The following is a 25,151-nucleotide window of genomic DNA, read 5'->3' as shown; positions in this document are numbered from 1 at the left end:
ATATCTTTCTAGATATATAAATACATATATATATGCTGCTTTTTAACAAAAATGGGATTATTCTATAACATACTTATTTCACTTAACAATATAGTATAGGCACTTTTTTTGTGTATTAACATAAATCTACATCATTTTGGGGGCTTCCCTGATAGCTCAGTTGGTAAAGAATCTGCCTGGAATGCAGGAGACCCCGGTTCGATTCCTGGGTCAGGAAGATACGCTGGAGAAGGGATAGGCTACCCACTCCAGCCTTCTTGGGCTTCCCTGGTGGCTCAGCTGGTAAAGAATCCACCTGCAATGCGGGAGACCTGGGTTTGATCCCTGGGTTGGGAAGATCCCCTGGAGAAGGGAAAGGCTACCCACTCTAGTATTCTGGCCTGCAGAATTCCATGGACTGTATAGTCCATGGGGTCGCAAAGAGTCGTATAGGACTAAGTGACCTTCACTTCACTTCACTCACCATGTGTAAAACAGTTAGCTAGCAGGAAGCAGCTATATAACACAGGGAGCTCAGCTTGGTGGTCTGTGATGACCTAGAGGGGTGGGATGGTGGGGAGTAGGGTGGCTAAAGAGGTAGGGGATATATGTATATGGATTGTAAAGTAATTTTACCCCAGTTTAGTAACACAGGTTATGTTTTCTCGACTCCATCTTCAAGACAGTGGCAGCAGTGTCTGTGATCTAGTCAGCAACATGCAGCTCTTTGTCCACACCCAGGAGCTACACACTCTCCAGGTGACTGGCCAAGAGTCGCTCGCCCAGATCAAGGCTCATTTAGCCTTGTTGGAGAGTGTTGCTCCAGAAGATAAAGTCCTGCTCCTGACAGGCACATCCCTAGAGGATGAGGCTCCCCTAGGCCAATGAGGGACAGGGACAGGGATTCCTGTCTAGAAGCTCTGAGTACTCTAGAAGTAGCTGGCCACATGCTTGGAGGTAAAGTCCATGGTTCCCTGGCCTGTGCTGGTAAAGTAAGAGGTCAGACTTCCAAGGTGGCCAAAAGAGAAAAAGAACGCTGGCCGGGCCAAGAGGCGTTACATAGTACAATCAGGGCTTTGCCAATGTTGCACCCACCTTTGGCAAGAAGGGCCCCAGTGCCAACTCTTGAGTCTGCTATAATCTCGGCTTTCTCTAATAAAACCACTTAGCATGATAAAAAAAAAAGGTAGGGGGTGTTGAAAACCAATGAGTTAACTTAAACATGTGTGTATGTGCAGAGTGTGTTCATTAAGTGATGGATGTTGTATTTCTTCTTTTTCCCCAAACCAGTAAAGAATTATAGTGCTTTTTCACTTCAGAAGAGGGGGCCCATTGACTTGTCCTGGCGGCTGCCCTCTTTGCATAATTGAAGAAGAAGGAGAATGGTGGGGCAGGGGTCCCTGAGGCAGCTAAAGGGCGGGAAGGGGTGATTCATTCTCTTTGCTGTTTTGCTGGTGAGTCACGGTGTTTGACTGACCACCTCTGGCCAGGTTTAGAAGGAAGGCAGAAGAGAGGATGACAGAACTCAGGTCAAAGAGAGGCAAAAGAGAAGAGAGTTAATGGCCCAGATTCTCTGACCAGTTCAGTGGGGTTGGAATCCCTGTCCCTAGAAGCCCCAGGTTCGTGCATTTGGCCTTCCTGTGCCTCAGCCTTCCCATCTACAAAAAATAGATGATGATGGTGCTGTAATGATGATGACAGAATCCACCATGCAGGGTTGCCTTAAAGATGAACTGAGTTAACATATATAAAACATTTAGAACTGTGTCTGGTACATGACAAGGGTTCACTCTTATTAGTCACACTGTATGGAATGAATAGAACAGACAGTCTAGGTCAGGAAAGGTGTCTGAGATTGTGTTTCCCCTGCATCATCGTCTGTGCCTGTGGACAGGTGGCCAAGAGCTTCGAATAGAGGCTTGTCTAAGCCCACAGAGTCAGCACAGGGAGGCCAGGAAACTTTGATCCTTAACCTTTGTGTTTCTTGTTATAACCGCACGTTTGTAACTACAAGCAAAAGTCTGTCCTGAATCTCGGACTTGGGCTCCTTAATTGCTGTCCCCTCTGTGGAACCCATGGAGAAGGCAATGGCACCCACTCCAGTACTCTTGCCTGGAAAATCCCATGGATGGAGGAGCCTGGTAGGCTGCAGTCCATGGGGTCGCTAAGAGTCAGACACGACTGAGCGACTTCACTTTCACTTCTCACTTTCATGCATTGGAGAAGGAAATGGCAACCCACTCCAGTGTTCTTGCTTGGAGAATCCCAGGGACCGGGGAGCCTGGTGGGCTGCCGTCTACGGGGTCACACAGAGTCGGACACGACTGAAGTGACTTAGCAACTGTGGAACCCAAGAGTCTGTAGGCTCCCTACCTTGACTGAACAAGAGCTGGAAAAAGGCAGCTAACAGGATCTGTTGAATTACCAAATTACCTGCGATAGTTTTGGGATTGCAGAAAGATCATGGGAAAGACTGGTTACTAGTTTGGTATTAAAAACCACCAGCTACTAAAGAAATAATCCTGCTTTGGGGGTGGAGTGGCAGCCCCCTGAGCCAGCCAGGTGCAGCATTTCAGGGACACAAGTGACCTGAGAACAGGTGCTTTGGGGAGAATTCTATGGCTAGTTCCTGGTGGCTACATATCTGTCTGCTAAAGGCTTACAGCAAACACCAGAGAGAAAAATAAAATTTTTCTATAGGAAAAGATATTCTAATTTAATGAAATATAATATACTAAAGTATAATATTAGGTTAGTGCAAAAGTAATTGTGGTTTTACATTGTTGAACTTTGCTGTTTGATATTGGAATACATTCTTAAATATGGTTATTTTATACATCATTTTAATGTGTGTTTTTCACTTTATGTCTTTTGCTTTGCCTTATTACTTGCTATGTATTTTATTATATTTATTTTAGACTACAGAAATGATGTTAGACAAAAAGCAAATTAGAGTGATTTTCTTATTTGAGTTCAAAATGGGTCATAAAACAGCATAGACAACTTGCAAGATCAACAACGCATTTGGCCCAGGAACTGCTAATGAACATACAGTGCAGTGGTGGTTCAAGAACTTTTGCAAAGGAGACAAGAGCCTTGAAGATGAACAGTGGCTGGCCATCAGAAAGTAACAACAACCAACTGAGAGGATCATTGAAGCTGATCCTCTTAAAACCACTTGAGAAGTTGCCAAAGAACTCAACATCAATCATTCTACGGCTGTTTGGCATTTGAAGCAAGTTAGAAAGGTGAGGAAGCTCAGTAAGTGAGTGCCTCATGAGCTGATTTCAAATTTTTAAAAATTGTCATTTTGAAGTGTCATCTTCTCTTATTCAATGCAACAACAACAAACCATATCTCAATCAGACTATGACGTGTGACAAAAAGTGGATTATATAGGATAACTAGTGATGACTGGCTCAGTGGTTGGACAAAGAAGAAGTTCCAAAGCACTTCCCAAAGCCAAACTTGCATCAGAAAAAGGTCATGGTCACTGTTTGGTGGTCTGCAGCCCGTCTGATCCACTACAGTTTTCTGAATCCCAGCGAAGCCATCACATCTGAGAAGTATGCTTAGCAAATTGACGAGATACCCTGAAAACTGCAACGCCTGCAGCTGGCATTGGCCAATAGAATAGGCCCAATTCTTCACCATGACACCTAACCACTCAGTACACAACCAACACTTGAAAAGTTGAACGAACTGGGCTACAAAGTTTTGCCTCATCTGCCATAGTCTCTTGACTTCTCACCAACTGACTGCCAGTTCTTCAAGCATCTTGACAACTTTTTGCAGGAAAATGTTTCCACAATTAGCAGGAGGCAGAAAATTCTTTCCAGAAGTTCACTAAATTCTGAAGCATGGATTTTTATGCTATAGGAATAAACGAGATTATTTCTTGTTGGCAAAAATGTGTTGATTGTAGTGGGCCCTATTTTGATTAAAGATGTGTTTGAGCTTAGTTATAATGATTTAAAATTCACAGCTTGAAACCACAATTACTTTTTCACCAACCTAACACTATATTTAAAAAGTAAAACATGTTCACCATAGACAATTCAGAAAAGAGAGAAAACATAATGAAGATATAAAGTTATTTTTGTGTGTTTCCTTTTTTGGTTCTTTATATTTTTTTAAAGAAAATTATATTTGTAGTACAGCTTTGAAGCTGTCATCATCCTAACCATTCTGAAAGTTATTTTTTTATTAACTCAAAGCTATGCTAAATGTTATAAAAAGCGTTTAAACATAACACCCTGACTCACACTACAGAAATGCGTTACCAGGACTTCCCTGGTGGTCTAGTGGCTAAGAGTCTGCCCACCAATGCAGGGGACGTGGGTTTAATCCCTGCTCCAGGAAGCGCCCACATGCCGTGGAGCATGGGGTCCATATGGCACAGCTACCGAAGCCCGTGTGCCCAGAGCCCATATGCCCCACAACAAGAAGCCACCATTGCAACCAGAGAAAGCCTGAGAGTGGCAACGAAGACCCAGCACAGCCAAAAATAAATAATTTTTTAAAGAAAGAAATGCATTATCAACATAGATACACCTAAGATATATCATGAACAAAATAAAAATATTTAAGCCTACACATGAAAAGACAGCAAAGAATGTATACATTACTAGAAAAAAGTAGTTAATGGCATTTGTGTGGTTCTTCTTGGCCTTTGACTATGAATCCATAGTAGTATTTGATATGATTGAGATTATAAAGTATATTAAATTTTATATCTTGATTTTCACATATTATTAGCACTTTTCCATGTCATTAAGTATGTTCTTCAAGATAACATTTTTAATACCTGCAAAGTATTCTAGTACAAGGATGGACCATAATTCTTTTAACCATTATTAGACATTTAGACTATTTCCAATTTTTTTTTTTTACCCCAGTTATGAACAATGCAACCCTAAGCTTTCATAGTTAAATATGTGTGTGTATTTTCAATTATATCCTGAGGTTAAAATCCTAGAACATGGACTTGCTAAGGTTCTACACTCTCCTACTATCAGGGAGAATGCAAAGCTTCCCCTGCAAGGCCCCTTGGAAAGGAAGAGCAGGAGGGGGATGGCTGACACAGATCCAGAAAAATCCTATCAGGACATGGTGCTAAGAGGTAAGGCTCTGGGTGATGACAGGTGTAACCCTCTGGTGCCCATGTAGGGCTGCTCCGTATAGGCTCTACTTTAGGGGCCTCTGTTCTTTAGGCCCCAGGCTGCTGTATTAGAAATGCATTTAAGATTACTTTAAGCAAAAAGGGAGTCAATTAGAAGAACACTGGAGTATATCTCAGGTAATCAAAAGAAGGGCATGTAACCCAACCATGGGAAGGGCAGAGACACTGCTGAGCCTTAGAGGAAACAGGGCCCAGGGAGTCAAGTATATCAGCACTTCTCCATCAGGTACCTTACTACCTGACCAACCAGCCAAGCCAGGAGGACAGGCTCTGTAAGAACATGAAAACTCCCACATATGGGCTTCTCAGAAATAAGGATGCTACTCCATGAAGAAAGTGAAGGGAGAGGCCTTTGGGGTCTTTTTTCAAGTTGAGATAACATAATGGACGTGGGACTGCCTATTACTGGGACCTGTCACTGTCACAGGCCCTGGAAAAGTCTAGGAGTGGGCTATCTTTAGTTTTTCTCAAGAATTTAGGAAGGAATATCCTTTCTTTTGGGCTTGTCTTTCCTTGTTTCTTCCTGCTCTTAGGTGGTGAATCCTTTAGGACCAAAATTAGGAGATGGGCCTTGGGGACAAAGGTGGAGGTGGTCAGTATAGGGATAAGTGTTAGCGCAAACGTACAAAATGAGCACTGTGGCTCCCATAAGCTCCAGCCCAGCTTAGTAGGCCTGGAGAGTCCGTGCAGTGATCTGGGACCAAAAACCAGTACAAAGGCCAAGGCTTGTGTGGAGTGTTCCCAGAGCACACCTTCCTTCTGCACCTGTAGCAGCAGAAGACTGAGGATGTGGGGGCGAGCAGTCCTGGCCAAATATCTGTCCATTTCTTTATGAACAACAAAAAGGGAAGCACATTTTTAGGGATTTTGAGACATATTATGAAATTACTGTCCTGGAAATCACACCAGTTCACACCCTGCCTGGAAGCAGCCCAAGAGTCCAACCACAGGGGGTTCTTGCCAATCCTGGACACAGCACCACCTCAATCAACTACAATGAGCACCCAATGTTCTGCATAGGATAGAGTTTTCCAGAGACCCAATCAATCAAGTATAATAATCACCATCATATAATGCCACTGGATAAAACATTGTACTGGTTCCTTCTAGGCAAAGTTTTTACATAATTTTGCTATAGTTTTTTTTTTTTTTTTTTTTAGATAAGAAATTGCTTGGGGACTATTTTCAAATGATATAGAATTCAGAGGGCTTCCCTGGTGTCTCAGTAGTAAAGAATCTGTCTGCCAGTGCAACCAATGTGGGTTTGATCCCTGATCCAGGAAGAACCCATATGCCACAGAGCAAATAAGCCTGTGCACACAACTACTGAGCCTGGTCTCTGGTACCAAGGAGCCACAATTAATGAAGCCCGTGCACCGCAACAAGAGAAGCCACCAACTAGAGAGCAGCCCCACTCACCACAACTAGAGCAAAGCCCATGCAGTAATGAAGACCCAACACAGCCAAAACTAAATAATAAAATTTAAATTTTTTTTTTAAAAATCAGAAGTATTTCTTGGGAAACTTTTGTTTTGCTGTGCTTTTTTCTCATGCTGAAGGTTTTGTCTTGATCACAGGCATTAGAGTTTGGGTGTAGCCTTTCTGTTTTTTTCAAGCATTGGGGTCCATTTTTTCAAGACTGGACAAACATGGATGAACGCTTGCCTGCCAGGGCTTCTCTAAACAAACATGATGTGTTGGGCAACGGGTCATAGGACATGAAGAGCACACACCAATACACAAACATTGATATTATCTGACATACCTGGCCCTGTTTGTAGTTTCACAATTGGATCAAAGCATGATAGAGTTGGAAGGACCTTCGGAGACCATCTATTCCAAGCTTCTCCACCTAATCTACCCATACTTACAGATGGAGGGAGGGGCTAAAAGTGGCTTGTCTGTGGTTATACATGCAGAATAATTGATCAAAAATAAGATGTGGGGAAATTCCTGGCAGTCTAGTGGTTAGGACTCCACCTCCTCATCCCCAAACCAGGGTTTGAGTGAAAGGTAAACATGCATTTAAGTAAGAATTTAAGTTTTGTCTTTCTTATGTCCAAATATTTTAATACACATAGAGAATGATCAGTAAGTCAAGCACAATACAGCCAGGAAAGACCTGTGTGCAAGTATTTTGCAGTTTCAGGACTCCACCTCTTAGTGAGGAGAAGTTAAGCTTGAAGGAGATCTCACTACAGACCAGTGGTTAACCAGTGGTTACAAGTGTAAACACAGCTCCACAGACATATACACAATGGAGTATTACTCAGCCATTAAAAAGAATTCATTTGAATCAGTTCTAATGAGGTGGATGAAACTGGAGCCTATTATACAGAGTGAAGTAAGCCAGAAGGAAAAACACCAATACAGTATACTAACGCATATATATGGAATTTAGAAAGATGATAACAATAACCCTGTGTACGAGACAGCAAAAGAGACGCTGATGTATGGAACAGTCTTATGGACTCTGTGGGAAAGGGAGAGGGTGGGAAGATTTGGAAGAATGGCACTGAAACATGTAAAATATCATGTATGAAACGAGATGCCAGTCCAGGTTCAATGCACTATACTGGATGCTTGGGGCTAGTGCACTGCGACGACCCAGAGGGATGGTATGGGGAGGGAGGAGGGAGGAGGGTTCAGGATGGAGAGCACATGTATACCTGTGATGGATTCATTTTGATATTTGGCAAAACTAATACAATTATGTAAAGTTTAAAATAAAATTAAGATAAAATAAATAAATAAATAAACACAGCTCCGACTATGGTATTTGTTAATGATTATTCTTTGTTAGTGGCTTTTGGCTCAGATTCATCCTGTAGCAGGTAAGGCTGCTAAATTCAAGGTCACAAAACTGAGTTCAATGCAATGCTCTACTTCTTTGCTAACTGTGATCTTTGATAACGACCTCCTGAATCTCAGTTTTCTCATCTTTAAAGTTGGGATAATAATACTGGCCTTATAGGTCAGAAGATAGTGGGTTTAAATGTATATAGTCACGGGACTTTCCTGGTGGTCCAGAGGCTAAGATTCCTCCCTCCCAAAGCAGGGGGCCTGGTCAGGGAATTAGATCCTACATGCTGCAACTAAGACCCGTAGCAGTCAATTAAATAGAATGAAAAAAAAAAAAAAGTATATAGTCTTGTGACCGCCCCACCTCTGCCAAAGAAATCCTGTTTCTAATCCCTGGAACCTGTGAATGCTACCTTCTATGGAAAAAAGGGTATTTGTAGATATTATTAGATTAAGGAATTTGAGATGAGCAGATTATCCTGGATTAATGAGGAAAGCCCTAAACATTAATACAATCACAAATATCCTTACAAGAGGAGAGCAAAGGGAGATTTGACTACAGATGGAAGACAGAAGGCAGTGTGACCAAAGAAGCTGACATGAGAGTGATGAAGCCACAAGTCACGGAAAGCCAGCAGTCACCTGAGGCTGGAAGCAATAAGGCAAACATTCTCCTCTGGGGCTTCCAAGGGGGAGCGTGACCTGGCCAACACCTTGACTTTGACTCGGTGAAATGGACCCTGAACTTTAGGCCTCCAGACCTGTGAGAGAATAAGTTTCTGTTGTTTTAAGCCACTGAGTCTGTGGTAATTTGTTACAACAGCCACAGGAAGGTAATATAGATTCCACTGAAATAAAGAGATTGTTGGAGTTACAGCTCTATGGTGTCTTAGACTTCCTCCAAAGCCTGACAGTTACATGAAAGTGACAAAACTGTAAATTCCAGGCTGATATGATCCAGAGAAGAAGAGTAAGATTTAGGAGAAGTCAGAGGCCCTGTCAGCAAAAACAAGACCAGGAGCTGACTGTGGCTCAGACCATGAACTCCTTATTGCCAAATTCAGACTGAAATTGAGGAAAGTAGGGAAAACCACTAGACCATTCAGGTATGACCTAAATCAAATCCCTTATGATTATACAGTGGAAGTGAGAAACAGATTTAAGGGACTAGATCTGATAGACAGAGTGCCTGATGAACTGTGGAATGAGGTTCATCACATTGTACAGGAGACAGGGATCAAGACCATCCCCATGGAAAAGAAATGCAAAAAAGCAAAATGGCTGTCTGGGGAGGCCTTACAAATAGCTGTGAAAAGAAGAGAAGCCAAAAGCAAAGGAGAAAAGGAAAGATATAAACATCTGAATGCAGAGTTCCAAAGAATAGCAAGAAGAGATAAGAAAGCCTTCTTCAGCGATCAATGCAAAGATATAGAAAACAACAGAATGGGAAAGACTAGGGATCTCTTCAAGAAAATCAGAGATATCAAAGGAACATTTCATGCAAAGATGGGCTCGATAAAGGACAGAAATAGTATGGACCTAACAGAAGCAGAAAATATTAAGAAGAGATGGAAAGAATACACAGAAGAACTGTACAAAAAAGATCTTCACGACCCAGATAATCATGATGGTGTGATCACTGACCTAGAGCCAGACATCTTGGAATGTGAAGTCAAGTGGGCCTTAGAAAGCATCACTACGAACAAAGCTAGCGGAGGTGATGGAATTCCAGTTGGGCTATTCTAAATCCTGAAAGATGATGCTGTGAAAGTGCTGCACTCAATATGCCAGCAAATTTGGAAAACTCAGCAGTGGCCACAGGACTGGAAAAGGTCAGTTTTCAATCCAACCCCAAAGAAAGGCAATGCCAAAGAATGCTCAAACTACTGCACAATTGCACTCATCTCACACGCTAGTAAAGTAACGCTCAAAATTCTCCAAGCCAGGCTTCAGCAATATGTGAACCATGAACTTCCTGATGTTCAAGCTGGTTTTAGAAAAGGCAGAGGAACCAGAGATCAAATTGGCAACATCTGCTGGATCATGGAAAAAGCAAGAGAGTTCCAGAAAAGCATCTATTTCTGCTTTATTGACTATGCCAAAGCCTCTGACTGTGTGGATCACAATAAACTGTGGAAAATTCTTCAAGAGATGGGAATACAAGACCGCCTGATCTGCCTCTTGAGAAATTTGTATGCAGGTCAGGAAGCAACACTTAGAACTGGACATGAAACAACAGACTGGTTCCAAATAGGAAAAGGAGTTCATCAAGGCTATATGTCACCCTGCTTATTTAACTTATATGCAGAGTACATCACGAGAAACGCTGGACTGGAAGAAACACAAGCTGGAATCAAGATTGCCGGGAGAAATATCAATAACCTCAGATATGCAGATGACACCACCCTTATGGCAGAAAGTGAAGAGGAACTCAAAAGCCTCTTGATGAAAGTGAAAGTGGAAAGTGAAAAAGTTGGCTTAAAGCTCAACATTCAGAAAACGAAGACCATGGCATCCAGTCTCATCACTTCATGGGAAATAGATGGGGAAACAGTGGAAACAGTGGCAGACTTTATTTTTCTGGGCTCCAAAATCACTACAGATGGTGACCGCAGCCATGAAATCAAAAGACGCTTACTCCTTGGAAGGAAAGTTATGACCAACCTAGATAGCATATTCAAAAGCAGAGACATTACTTTGCCAACAAAGGTTCATCTAGTCAAGGCTATGGTTTTTCCTGTGGTCATGTATGGATATGAGAGTTGGACTGTGAAGAAGGCTGAGTGCTGAAGAATTGATGCTTTTGAACTGTGGTGTTGGAGAAGACTCTTGAGAGTCCCTTGGACTGCAAGGAGAGCCAACCAGTCCATTCTGAAGGAGATCAGCCCTGGGATTTCTTTGGAAGGAATGATGCTAAAGCTGAAACTCCAGTACTTTCGTCACCTCATGCAAAGAGTTGACTCATTGGAAAATACTCTGATGCTGGGAGGGATTGTGGACAGGAGGAGAAGGGCACGACAGAGGATGAGATGGCTGGATGGCATCACTGACTCGATGGACGTGAGTCTGAGTGAACTCCGGGAGTTGGTGATGGACAGGGAGGCCTGGCGTGCTGTGATTCATGGGGTTGCAAAGAGTCAGAAACAACTGAGCAAATGATCTGATCTGAGAGGCCCTGAGGCCTCTAACTTTGGGCTGAGGTGGCCTCTTGTGGGCTTGAGAATTCTTCACAGGAAACAGAGATGTTTGTAGATGCCTTTCAGGCAAAGCATTGCTTCTTCAGTGACTCTACATAGCTTGAGAGTGGGGTTCCAGAGGGCTTTAAGGGGTGGATGGGACTTCTCTGCCTGGAAGAAGGGCAGAATTCTGTTAGTTTTGAAGAGAGTGAGGGGACAAAATGAGCAAGTTGCAGAGGGCTGAATGCCTGTTGGTGGCTCATCAGTAAAGAATCCACCTGCAAGGCAGGAGAGGTAGGAGACTTGAGTTCGATCCTTGGGTCCAGAAGATTCCCTGGAGAAGCGAATGGCAACCCACTCCAGTATTCTTGCCTGGAGAATCCCATGGACTGAGGAGTCTGGTGGGCTATGGTCCTAGGGTTGTAAAAATTTGGATACCACCAAAGCAACTCAGCACGCACACACAGGTCATTTCTTTCAACCCCTTCCTTCTTCATTCAAGTTACAAAAAAATCACAGAATCATGGGTGTAATGAATCTGTCCCTCCAAATTTTATTGTGGAAAATTTCAAATATATAGAAAAGCTAAAAAAAAAAAAAAAAAAATTGAAAGCAACCAGCCATATACCTAGATTTTCCAACTAACATCTTATCACATCTACTCATCTGTGCATTCTTCTATCCACATCAGTCCATCTTATTTTTTAACATGCTTCAGGCCTCAGTACAGTGCTAAACATCTCAGTTATGCATCTCCACCATTAGCTAGGGTGGTTTCAGTGGATTTTTTGGTGCAAACCACAGAAAGAGAGCTTGAGTTTGCTTCTGAACTGACATGGGGAAGAAACAGGCCAGCAGACTGGACACAAATCTAAGAGGAAGAAGTGTAAAGACGTAAAGCCAGGGAGGGCGATGAAATGTGGGGAGGGGGCTGGTTTCCTGTGAGATCAGGAGTTGGATTAGAAGAGCAGCTTAACCATATTCCATCTGCTGTCCAAAATGTGTTCATACAGGCGAAGGTCCAGTGGTTACACTATGTGTATGGGCAGATGAGGCTGAAACCGTACTTATAAGCCCCACAATCTTTTCCAGGTTGGACATGTAGGAACCTCATCAGTGCAAAAGTTTAAAGGAAAAAGATCTTTTATTTTTAAAAGTATCACCGGAAGGAGAAGAAAGAGGAGGAAATAAATATTTGAAGAACTAATGACAGAGAATTTCCTCAAATTAATGTCAAGACACCAAACCACAGATACAGGAAGTACAGAGAATACCAAGCAAGATAAATGTCAAAAAAAACTACACCTAAGCATATCATATTCAAACTACAGAAAAGAAAAGATGAAGGAAAAAATCTCCCAAAAAAGTCAGAGGGAAAAAAACACCTTACCTATAGAGCAGTCAAGAATTATATCCTCAGAAATCATGCAAGCAAGAGTGGTGTGAAATATTCAGAGTGTTAAGAGGAAAAAACACCAACTTAGAGTTCTGTATCCTGTGAAATTATTCTTCAAAGGTGAAGGAGAAGTAAAAACTTTGTCTAAGGCAAACAAAGATTGAATCTGTTGCTAGGAGAGCTGCCTTAAAGAAAGGTTAACAGAAGTTCTTTAGAGAGAAGGAATCGTCCAGGGAAGAAATTCGTCTAGGATTTCTCTGGTGGTAGATAAGAATCCGCCTGCCAATGAAGGGATGTGGATTTGATTCCGATCCAGGAAGATTCCACATACCTCAGAGTAACTGAGTCCGTGTGCTGCAACCATTGAAGCCTGCACGCCTGGAGCCTGTGCATCACAACAAAGAGTAGCCCCCACTCCCTACAACTAGACAAAGCCTGCAGGCAGCGACCAAAAGTAAACAAATAATTTTTTTAATTTATTAAAAAAAAAAAAAAACAAATTCAGGTCTAGGAAAAGAAGAATGTTAGAAAAGGAATAAAGGTAAAATTATTTCACATTCCTGAAATAAAACATGCTCATGCACATTCACACACACACATAATGTGTGCTTTTAACAGTATATCTTGCCTGGAAGGAAGGATGACTCAGAACTCTGAGGGAAAGGGAAGGAGGGAGCTCCCAGGAAGCAGGGAAGCTGGTGTATAGAGACTTGGCCCAGGGATGGATGAGGATTTTTGCTTCTGCCTGGGCTGGGAGCCTGCCCTCTCCTGGGTAGGGAGAGAGGAAAGAGGAAGGCCCAAACCTGCCCACAAGATGACATCCTGTCCAGCCAGAAGCTGGACCTTTGGCTTTCCAGGTGGCAGTCTCACTCAAGACCAGAGGAGAGAAAAGAGCATCAGAAGCCATGTGAAGGAGACCTCTGACCACAGGAAGCAGCAACATTACTGAGGCTATGAACCAGGGACCACCAGAGTCCCGGTGAGAGCTGGGGATGGTGAAGGTTTCAGACACGGCAGGATGACTCAGCCTCAGAGCAATGGACCAGCAGCAACTGCAGACCCAGCTCTCTGCCTGAACTTGCCACCATTTGGTCTTGCCTGCACCTCTAGCTTGATGCAGCCTAGAGAAGGGGAGGGAGGAGAAGTTTATGATTCATGGCTGTCCCGTCTTTTTTTGTGCCTCATTAGCCAAAACAGCAGACAAGGCAATGGCACCCCACTCCAGTACTCCTGCCTGGAAAATCCCATGGATGGAGGAGCCTGGAAGGCTGCAGTCCATGGGGTTGCTGATGGTTGGACATGACTGAGCGACTTCACTTTCACTTTTCACTTTCATGCAATGGAGAAGGAAATGGTAACCCACTCCAGTGTTCTTGCCTTGAGAATCCCAGGGACAGAGGAGTCTGGTGGGCTGCCGTCTATGGGGTCGCACAGAGTCGGACATGAAATGACTTAGCAGCAGCAGCAGCCAAAACAGAGAAATCCCAAGGCTGGAGATTTGAACCTCAAAGTCTCTGCTCAGGAGAACCGAAATGGAGCAGGAGGGCACGGTGGCACCTATGTGGCAGAGGTGCGGGGTATGGGAAACAATGGGAAAGGCCTGTTGGGTTGATCTTTCAGAGACTCACCTGCCTCCCTTCAGAGCTGAACATGTCTACAGTGATAGAGACAGCTTGGGTCCTTCCTGCCAGGGACTCTGGTGCCAAAACACAGTCTCCCTCTGTTTGGTCATCTTCTGCCAAAGGTGACAGGATTGCTTAGTTCAGAACCTGTATGATGGTTTAAGCATTTGCCTGAGTGATGTCAAGGACCAGCAAACCCAATGTCAGGGATGGAATTTGCCACGTTAATGGAAACAACTTTTGAGTTGGTACTGGCAGTGCTAGTGTTGGGTCTGGTTCTGTCACACACCTTTGTGTGACCTGGTGGGTCATCTCATCTCTCTGTGTCTCAAAAGAGACCACTCATTACCTTCAGATCATTCAGACCAGCCAACTCTCTGCAGAGGGCAGTGAGAGAGAGGAGCATGCTTATGCCAGGTGGGAGGGTGGGGGTGCCCCTAACCTTAGAGCTACTACCCCCAGACTATGAGGTGGAGAACATTCCCACAAAGGTATAATTGTAACAGATCAGATGTGGCCCAACATGTGAGGGTGTCAACATGTGAGACCATGGTGGGATGAGCTAGCCCATGGCCAGGGAGGGATAGCAACAGGCCTCTAAGGACTGGCAGGACTGGGCCTGGGGCTGTTCAGAAAGCTTTCCTGGGAAGCTGTGAGTGGGCTCAACCTTCTCTCTATCAGCCTATACTTCTGCCCATGCCAGAGAAATGAATGTTAAAAAAAAAAACTTTTCTCAAACTTTGGCTTGTGTTAGAATCACCTGCAGGACCTGTTAGAACACACATTTCTGGGGTGGGAACCCAAGTTTCTGATTCAGCATGTCTGGAGGGGGCATTGAGAATATACTTTTCTAACCTGTCCCCAGGGGCTGTTGCTGACACAGAGTTTGAGAATCACTGAATTTGGGGAAACACTTTTATTTTATGTGACATAATGGTAGAAAACTATATGTTATCATCTCACCACAAACTTGCTGGGTAGATTCCGGGCAGTCTGTGAAATTCTATTATGAGTGAATGTGTCCCCTGAAAAGATACAGTGAAGTCCTGACTCCTCGTATCTCAGAATGTGACCTCACTTGAAAATGAAGCTGTTGCAGATGTATTAGTTAAGACGGGGCCCTATCAGAGCAGGGTGAGCCTTTAACCTGACATGACTGGACACACAGAGAGGGCACAAGGCCATGTGAAGAAGGAGACACAGAGAAGACAGGTGACAGATCCTTCAGGTAAGGACTGCAAGCATGATAGGGAGATAACAAGAAGTACCAGAAGGAGCAGTGGGGGCCTTTGGCTGACAAGTCACTGAAGCTACAGCCACCTCCTTAATGAAAATGGGGCCTTCCCTAGCCTCCATGAAGTAGCTGCCAGCTCAGCCTTGGAGACACCCTGTCCTTTCTAACAACACACTTCTCCACCTCATCTGAGGTCCCCTATGGGTTTCTCTTTGCAATCTGGCAGAACTTAAATAAGAATAATCTTAAAAAAAAATACTGTTCCCACTTTATGGTTGAACAAATTGAGACTAAGAAAGGTCAGATAACTAATCCAAGGTCATATGGCTAATAAACAGCAAACATGGAACTTGAACCCTATATCCTGAGAAATCTGTATGCAGGTTAAGAAGCAAAAGTTAGAACCAGGCATGGAACAACAGACTGGTTCAAAATTGGGAAAGGAGTATCTCAAGGCTGTATATTGTCACCCTACTTATTTAACTTATATGCAGTTAATACATTTATATGTATGCAGTTAATACATTTCACATTACATCATGTGAAATGTCAGCCTGGATGAATCACAAGCTGGAATCAAGAAGTATCAACAACCTCAGATGTGCAGATGATACCACCCTAATGGCAGAAAAGGAAGAGGAATTCTTGATGAAGGTTAAGGAGGAGAGTGAGGAAGCTGGCTTAAAACCCAACATTCAAAAAACTAAGATCATGGCATCCAGTCCCATCACTTCATGGCAAATAGAATGGGAAAAAGTGGAAGCAGTGACAGATTTTATTTTCTTGGGCTCCAAAATTACTGCAGAACAGTGACTGCAGCTATGATTAAAGTGACTGCAGCAATTAAAAGATGCTTGCTCCTTGAAAGAAAAACTATGACAAATCTAGACAACATTAAAAAGCAGAGACATCATTTTGCCGACAAAAGTCTATCTAGTCAAAACTATGGTTTTTCCAGTAGTCATGTTGGATGTGAGAGTTGGACCATTAAAAAAGGCTGAGTGCTGAAGAATTGATGCTTTCAAACTGTGGTGCTGCAGAAGACTCTTGAGAGTCCCTTGGACAGTAAGAAGATCAAACCTGCCAATCTTAAAGGAAATCAACCCTGAATATTCATTGGAAGAAATAATGCTGAAGCTGAAGCTCCAATACTTTGGCCACCTGATGTGAAGAGCCAACTCATTGGAAAAGACCCTGATGCTGAGAAAAATTGAATGGAGGAGGAGAAGGGGGCGACCAGGCATGAGATGTTGGATGGCATAATTAATTCACTGGATGGAGTTTGAACAAACTCTGGGATTTAGTAAAGGACAGGGAAGCCTGGCATGCTGCAGTCCATGGGGTCATAGACTCGGACATGACTTAGCAACTGAATGACAACAATTCATTCATCCCTCATGGGAAAGGCCCAAGTAGGATTTCTTGGCATGGGTAGATTCTCATGTTAACTTTTCACATTTCGATCAATGCCCTCTAAAGAGCACAAAATGGCCACACCATGGGCCCCAGCGAAGGTTATCTAGCAGGCAGTGACCTTGACAAGCTACTTAAAGGTGATCATTCCCTCTCTGGCTTTGAGGCCCAGAACAGGACTCAATCCTGAATGTCTGCATGCATTTCTCTAATAAGCATTTATTAAATACCTTCTGTGTTTCCCAGCCTGTGAATGTTAATGGTCCATGCAATTCTTTCTTTTGAGGCATTATCTTTCCAACTCTTCACCACTAGCACAGAATCCATCTCCTCAAGCAACCAATGTGACTTATCATATTGAGGAATTCATACAAGAAAGGGATGTCTCAGGGAGCTCAACCCAGTGCTCTGTGACAACCTAGAGGGTAGGATGGAGTGGGAGATGAGAGGGGGTTTCAGGAGGGAGGGTGCATATGTATACCTATGGCTGATTCATGTTGATATATGGCAGCAGGCCAACAGAATGCTATAAAGCAATTATCCTCCAATTAAAAAAAGAAAAGAAAGGGGTGTCTATCTCACTTGTCCACGTATAGTTTGAGAAGGGCATACTCCTCACATAGCTCTTGTATGACATATCAGATTCAGCAAGGGAAAAAGTAACTCAAATTTTCTGGTGACTAATGAGTCCTTGGCCTAGCATAGGTGCTCAACAAATATTTATTGATTAGATGAAAGAATTTGGGCAATTTTCAATTAGGAAATAACAGATCAAAATCTGTTGTAAAGTCATCTCTTCATTATTTCATTCACTCACCCAAGAAATAGCTGTGGTGTACCAACTACACATCAATTAAAAAAAGAAAGAAAGAAATATCTGTGAGCCCTTGCTTTGTGCCAGCAACTGATAATGCAAAAGTCTCTGCCCTTGAGAAAGTCAAAGAATAATCCACATAGACAGTTCCTGGACACATGTTCTAAATAAATGACTCTGGGGAAGGGTAATCAGTCTTAACGTTTCCTATGGTGGACTCTGTTTAATTACTGGGCAGTTTTCCTCTGAGGGAAGCCCCATATTTAAGTATGGGAGTTCGGCCATCTCCACTCTGCCAATTACTATCTAGTGACCTCTAGTTACCCAACCTCCACAGGCCTCAGTCTCCTCTGTTAAGTGGAAGTAATAATAACACCCACCTGATAGCCGTGCTGTGGGGCTTCAAGGAGAAAATGAGACAACCTACATTAATCACTTCACTCAGTTTCTGACACACAGTAAAAATACATTTAATATACATGTATGGGCTGAACTCTTCATGGAAAGGGACTCATTTAGGCTCTTTGTTAACTACCTGAAGGGAAAGGCCAATCACATGAGAAGTTGGACTGATAATGACCCTTCGTGGTGACACAGCCCAAAGGTGTTCTTGGAGCACCATGGAGATCCAACTTTGTGACAAGATGCCTTGAGAAACTCCACTGGACAATGGCTTTCCCTGAAGACTCATAATGTGCATAAGAAAACTAAGGATGTCCAGAGAGTTATAGTTAAACAAAATCAATCTGTTTAAGTTTGTTTAGACCAGTGTTTTCCAATCTTTCAGGCCAATAAGATACACTGGAAAAACCTGAACTCATGAATTTAGACTTGGAAGGAAACTCTGGGCAGAGAGAGCTGCTTGGGCCCTGAGTGCCAGCCTCTCCTCTGGGACTTTTCCTTCCCCCTGGGGTCCTCTGACTTTACTATGTGTTGTTATCCTACTGATTGCAAGGGCTATTCTGATACTTCATTAAAATTCTTTGGTTTCTCCTGGTAGAGCTGATACTGGCTGAAATATTACAAAAATTTTACTAAATACCTCTAGAAAAATACAAAGAAACAGCAAGAAACCCAGTTTCTGGGGTGCAAGCCCCTGATCCCACCACAGCCTAATGCTCTCAGGCAGTCTCCTTAAAACCCTGGATGAGCTATCTTCTTTTGGTCCCCAAAGAGCTGCCTAAACCTGCATGCACACTAATTGGCAATATGAAATCTGTATTCTCTTGGTCAAATTCAACCCTAATCTTGAAAGCCAGCAGCACCTGACACTGGTCCCACATTGGTCTTGGGGGGCCACTACTGCCTCTTTTGGGGATTCTCAGGTGGCGCTAGTGGTAAAGAACACGCCTGCCAATGCAGAAGATGATAGTTTGATTCCTGGGCTGGGAAGATCCCCTGGAGGAGGGCATGGCAACCCACTCCAGTATTCTTGCCTGGAGAATCCCATGAACAGAGGAGCCTGGTGGGCTGCAGTCCATAGATTCGCAGAGAGTCAGACATGACGGAACCAACTTAGCAAGCACTGCCTCTTTAAAAGAGTGCCTAACTTGGGCCCCTGAAGCTCCCCTAAACTAACTGACAAATGGACCCTGCGCTGGTCCAGACAAATAAGCTTAGGTATAACACATAGGAAGGTGATGCAGAGATAAGGCAACTGGATGATTTGAGTCACAAGGTCGGTCTATTGAGGTTTTGGCTTGAATACCAGCAGAATGTTAGAAATGATGGATTTATCCAATCCATGAGTATGCTAAAAAAAAAAAAAGCCCAGAGCTGGGACCTCCCCTTCAGATGATAACTCAAGTTAACCAGATTATTTTTAACATAACAATTAAAATTAAAATGCTATGTAGAAACTTCTTTGTAAAAGAAAATCAGCATTGAATTCTTTAACAATTAAAAAATCTGAGATAGACAGCATATCCACCCATCATCTCCACAGAAACTGTTAGAAAGAAGGTATAAAGCACAACTCTGACCTTCAGCAATTTCAAGTTCCACCTCTTCCCTATTATCCCAACATTGTTCTTGAAGTCCCAGGATCTCAACCCCGATGGATGAAATGAAATTGCTTAACTCCCCATTGAGTTTATTCTTTTCTGCTTCACACACAGAAAATACTCCTTTTACACAGAGACAGTTCGTGTTTTTATCTGTCTAAGGTCTGGAGTTATTTCCAGGCATTCTGGGAGACCAGCAGGAAGGCAGAACGGAGCACGTCTTATGGGTGAGCCAAATGACCTTCACTTACTGAAACACAGCCAAAAGTTCATTATAAATGGTCACTCTCTCAAAATATAAAAACTATGGGGCTTCCCTGGTGGGTCCAGTGGTTAAGAATCCACTTAGCAATGCAGGAGACGTGGGTTCTGATCCCACATGCCTTGAGACAGCTAAGCCTGTGCACCACAAACATTGAGCCTGTGCTCGAGCCGGGGAACCACAACTACTGAGCCTTTGAGCCCAGTGCCCATGCTCTGCAACAAGAGAAGACACCAATGAGAAGCCCACACACTGCAGTGAAGAGCAGCCCCCATTTGCTGCAACTAGAGAAAGCCTATGCACAGCAATGAAGAATCAGAACAGTCATGAATAATAAATATATCTTAAAACAAAAAACTATGGGAACATCAAAATGTCAGCCCTTAGAAGCCAGAATTTCTCGTGGGATTGTAGATTTTGTGGCCATGGAAGGAAATCTGGAAAAAGTGCTTCCAGAGACAGAGGAAGGTGGCAGCTAATACTTCAAATGTTTATTATTTGCAAAAACTTTCTTAACCCTTTTAGCTCTTTGATACTAAAAGGGAAGAGGGAGGCTTGGAGATCATGGCTATCCTTCCTCAATGTGCCAGCACCCAGGGACCCTCAAGGCTACATTCTAGAGCCCTTTTCTCCTCTGAGCACTCCTCTGTATGTGGCAGGCACTGCTGAAGAGCTGTGAACAGTGATTAAGACCCTTTCCCATCACTAAACCTCCACCAACTCTTCAGGGCAATACCTGCCGAGAGAGATACCAGGCTCTAGGAGATGGTAATTGTGCAGGGAAAGGAGGATTTCTTTCAAAATTTAAAAGATAAAAATATGCTGAAGCAGACAGCTGTGTTGTCCTTAATGTTGAAATATTATCCCATTTTCCTCTGACGACCGTACCTCCTAAAAACTTCACTGGGGATGAGATGGGGCAAGAGTTCAGTTCACTGAGGTTCCATCATGGGCCAGGCTCTGTAGCAGGCACTAGAGATATGGAGATACATGATTCCTACCCTCAGGGGGCTCAGGAATCCATGGACACATCAGATGAACAGACGTGTCAACACCACAGAGTAAGCAGTAGGAAGGGAGTACAAACAGGGAACATCTGGCAGCCTTCCACAGTCTCTGCTCACAGGATTTCCTCTCACAGTGCCAATTAGGAAACAGAAAATCTAGGGAGACTTCTCAGAGATAAATCCTCACTTGGGGAGCCTTGTGACAGCCATCATTTGCCAAATGTTGTCAAGGTCTCTCTCTGTCTTTCCTGCATCCCTTCCTTCTTATATTGGTAACAAAAAACCAGATGACCTCTGAAAATTTCTCCTTCTCTAATTTATCAGCCTTGATGGGGTATTAAGCATCCCTGCCCCTACCATTAGTCCATGCCTGAACAAGGATTTGATCATATCAGATCGGATCAGTCGCTCAGTCGTGTCCAACTCTTTGCGACCCCATGAATTGCAGCACGCTAGGCCTCCCTGTCCATCACCAACTCCCGGAGTTCACTCAGACTCATGTCCATCGAGTCAGTGATGCCATCCAGCGATCTCATCCTCTATCGTCCCCTTCTCCTCTTGCCCCCAGTCCCTCCCAGCATCAGAGTCTTTTCCAATGAGTCAACTCTTTGCATGAGGTGGCCAAAGTACTGGAGTTTCAGCTTTAGCATCATTCCTTCCAAAGAAATCCCAGGGCTGATCTCCTTCAGAATGTCCTGGTTGGATCTCCTTGCAGTCCAAGGGACTCTCAAGAGTCTTCTCCAACACCACAGTTCAAAAGCATCAATTCTTCGGCACTCAGCCTTCTTCACAGTCCAACTCTCACATCCATACATGACCACAGGAAAAACCATAGCCTTGACTAGATGAACCTTTGTTGGCAAAGTAATGTCTCTGCTTTTCAATATGCTATCTAGGTTGGTCATAACTTTCCTTCCAAGGAGTAAGCGTCTTTTAATTTCATGGCTGCAGTCACCATCTGTAGTGATTTTGGAGCCCAGAAAAATAAAGTCTGCCACTGTTTCCACTGTTTCCCCATCTATTTGCCATGAAGTGATGGGACTGGATGCCATGATCTTCGTTTTCTGAATGTTGAGCTTTAAGTCAACTTTTTCACTCTCCATTTTCACCTTCATCAAGAGGCTTTTGAGTTCCTCTTCACTTTCTGCCATAAGGGTGGTGTCATTTGCATATCTGAGGTTATTGATATTTCTCCCGGCAATCTTGATTCCAGCTTGTGTTTCTTCCAGTCCAGCGTTTCTCATGATGTACTCTGCATAGAAGTTAAATAAACAGGGTGACAATATACAGCCTTGATGAACTCCTTTTCCTATTTGGAACCAGTCTGTTGTTCCATGTCCAGTTCTAAGTGTTGCTTCCTGACCTGCATACAAATTTCTCAAGAGGCAGATCAGGCGGTCTTGTATTCCCATCTCTTGAAGAATTTTCCACAGTTTATTGTGATCCACACAGTCAAAGGTTTTGGCATAGTCAATAAAGCAGAAATAGATGTTTTTCTGGAACTCTCTTGCTTTTTGATTTGAGACCCCAAGCAAGATCCTCCAATCAATTTAAATCTCATATTTAAACAAGGAGGAACTAGTCAGAGCTGATTTCTTCCTCATAAAAATAACCTGAAGGGTCATCTATTAATTAATTCCTACCACCTGTGTCCAGGTAGAACTCAGCTGTATTCCTTCTTAAGATCTGGTATGCTTAGTTTTTTTTTGTTGTTTGTTTGTTTTTTTAAATTATGTGGGTCACTTCTATAACCTTCCATTAATTTTCTTATATCCTTAAGTAGCCAGAGTCAAGTTTGTGTTGCCAGCAAGCAAAGAACCCTGACTAATGCAAGAGTTCACTGCACACCAGGCACACGAGCCTGACAGCCCCCTCAGAGAGACAGACACTCTGTTCGTATTCTGTAGATGAGCAGACTAGTGCCAAGAACCTTGCATACCTGAGGACCACAGTCAGTCCATGCCGGAGCCAGCATTTGACTCAGAACCAGAATCCAAAACCAAAACCCAGGCTTTCTCCTATTCATCTCTCCATGTCACCAATACATTGCCCCAACATTTAAGGGCAGACTGCTGCTTCTAGGTTTCACGTCAATATGATTTACGGTTCACAAAATGTTTCTACACACAACGACAGCACATGTAATCCTCGCAGTCACCTAGGAGGTAGATTAAATACCATGACACTGGAAAACAGACTGACCCTGAGCCTGGTCAGCCTCAGTGTTTTTTCCCCTGCTTACAACCTTTCTATGACTCAATGTAACCAGCAAACGAGGGTCAAAAGCTTTGGCATGGCGTTCACACGCTTTGAGCTTCAGAACCTCAGGACTACATTCCTTTTCTGTACTTTGAACTCCAACCGTACAGAACTTCGAGCAGTCCCCCAAACCCGCCAGGCCGTCCCACACCTGTGTGCCCTCCCTCCATGTGGATGTCACCTTCCCAACCTGGCTCCCAAGTCGTGACTTGCAAAACGTTTACTTATCCTCTGCACTGAGAACGCCCTCCCCATCTCACATCTGGCGACCCCCTGCTCACCTTTCCAGACTCAGAGGAAACTCACCTTCCTTTAACAAACTTCTCATGTGCCTCCTGTCCCCAAGAATAACCCATACCCCTGCTATTTCCTGGGCAGGAATCTGGGGTGGCTCCAATATTATCTGACATGGTGGTAAACATAGCATTCCACCCCAAAGATCATTCCAATCAGTCCTGCAAGCCCATCCCTCTTGATACTGACTGGTCACAAGTGGCCATGGGATTATTAAATCCCATTTCTGATCTATTAATGCTCTTTTCTCTGCACCTGAACAGACTCAGGAACTGGGCCTTTGTTCTCACACACAACCAGCTTCTGTGCAAGCCTCCAGACTGACGCTAGTTCTCCCCAGAACAACTTACCTGTTGGATTGAGGAACTGACGGAGCCTCGTGAAAGTCCAGCCTGAGACCCGCAGAAGCTGACTCTTGCTCTAGAGTGCCCGAGGGAGAAGGGCCGGGGTGGGGAGGGGGTGGGTGTCCTGTTAGGCGCCCCCGTGTAGATACACCTTCGTTCTGCTCCCATCTGGACCTCATCACCGCCACTTCCACCCTTCCGACCAATGGCCCTTTATACCACAGGCAGTATAACTTGTTCACTGATTAGCACTGAGCAATTATCAGACCACAGCTGAGCATTATTAGTTCACAGGCTTATGCTGCTATCCCACCCTCTTAAGGCTATTTGCACATCCACAGGAGATTCCTGGAGGCATCAGCCTTTCTCAAGTTTTAATAATTTGCCAGGCATTGCACTGGATGATTTTATGTATTTTATCTCATTTAAATCTCACAGCAATTCTGTAATAATTATTAATTCCCATCTTGTAGATGGGGTTGCTGAAGCTCAGAGAGCTTAAGAAACTTGCCGAAGGTCACACAGGTAATAATGGGAGCTGGGATTCAAGGCCATTCTGACTGGGTCCCAGGACTCCACCGGGGGTAGGGAGAGAGTACTGTCTGTGGCCTGCTTCAATAACCGCAGAGATGTCTACCTGTCTTCTCCACTTTCTGATAAGCAAGTTCTGTTTGTTTAGCTTCTCCTACAAAAGGGCAGCACAAACAACTCCCATTTACAACAATGCCTTTCATAATATTCTAGCATTTCTGTGGTAAGAGAGCAAGAGCTCACAGTCTTGTGGGGCACTGAAGAAAGTTCTAATCCCCAAGAAGGAAAAGTGAAGAGGACTCTGGTTCCTGAGCACTGTGAATGAGAGGGTTTTGAAAAGATCAAAGAAGCATCTCTGCAATCGGTCTCCCAGCTGCTTCATCATGTGGGGGCCTGCTGTGCAAGGGGACCAAGGCCCACCAGGTGGCAGCAGAGAACAGGTCAGTGGCCGGCCAGGTGCTAAACTCTAATCCTGAGTCTGGGGCACAGGAAGTGCAGTGTCAGGCCCACACTCAAGGCAGGTCTGAACTGGGCCAAAGGGGTGGTGGGTATGGCAACCTTGTAGTAACAGCTTACACAGTCGTTAAACTCAGTCTGTGCCAACCAGGTGGTAAGCCTATCTCCTTTAACTTTTACAACCAATCTAGGGAGTAGATACTATTAATAACTCTCTTTTTTTAGATGCATGCAATGACGTTCTAAGAGATTTATGATTTATCCAAGGTCACACAGACCGAAGAGAGGAAGTGCAGGCAGTTTGGACTTTAGAGCCCCAACTGTGAGCCTGTTGGTTGTGATGGTGGTGGTGGTGGGTAGATGTTACACCAGGGAAG

General features: G+C 43.7%; 1 pseudogene; it reads left to right on the top strand.

The window, feature by feature from the left end:
* Positions 1-696: 696 nt before the first annotated feature.
* On the top strand, positions 697-1,215 carry LOC113897057 (annotated as a pseudogene).
* The last annotated feature ends 23,936 nt before the right edge of the window (positions 1,216-25,151 follow it).

Source organism: Bos indicus x Bos taurus, chromosome 8, assembly GCF_003369695.1.
Source record: "Bos indicus x Bos taurus breed Angus x Brahman F1 hybrid chromosome 8, Bos_hybrid_MaternalHap_v2.0, whole genome shotgun sequence".
In the NCBI taxonomy this organism is placed as follows: domain Eukaryota; kingdom Metazoa; phylum Chordata; class Mammalia; order Artiodactyla; family Bovidae; genus Bos; species Bos indicus x Bos taurus.
This window is presented reverse-complemented; position numbering and strand designations above follow the sequence as displayed.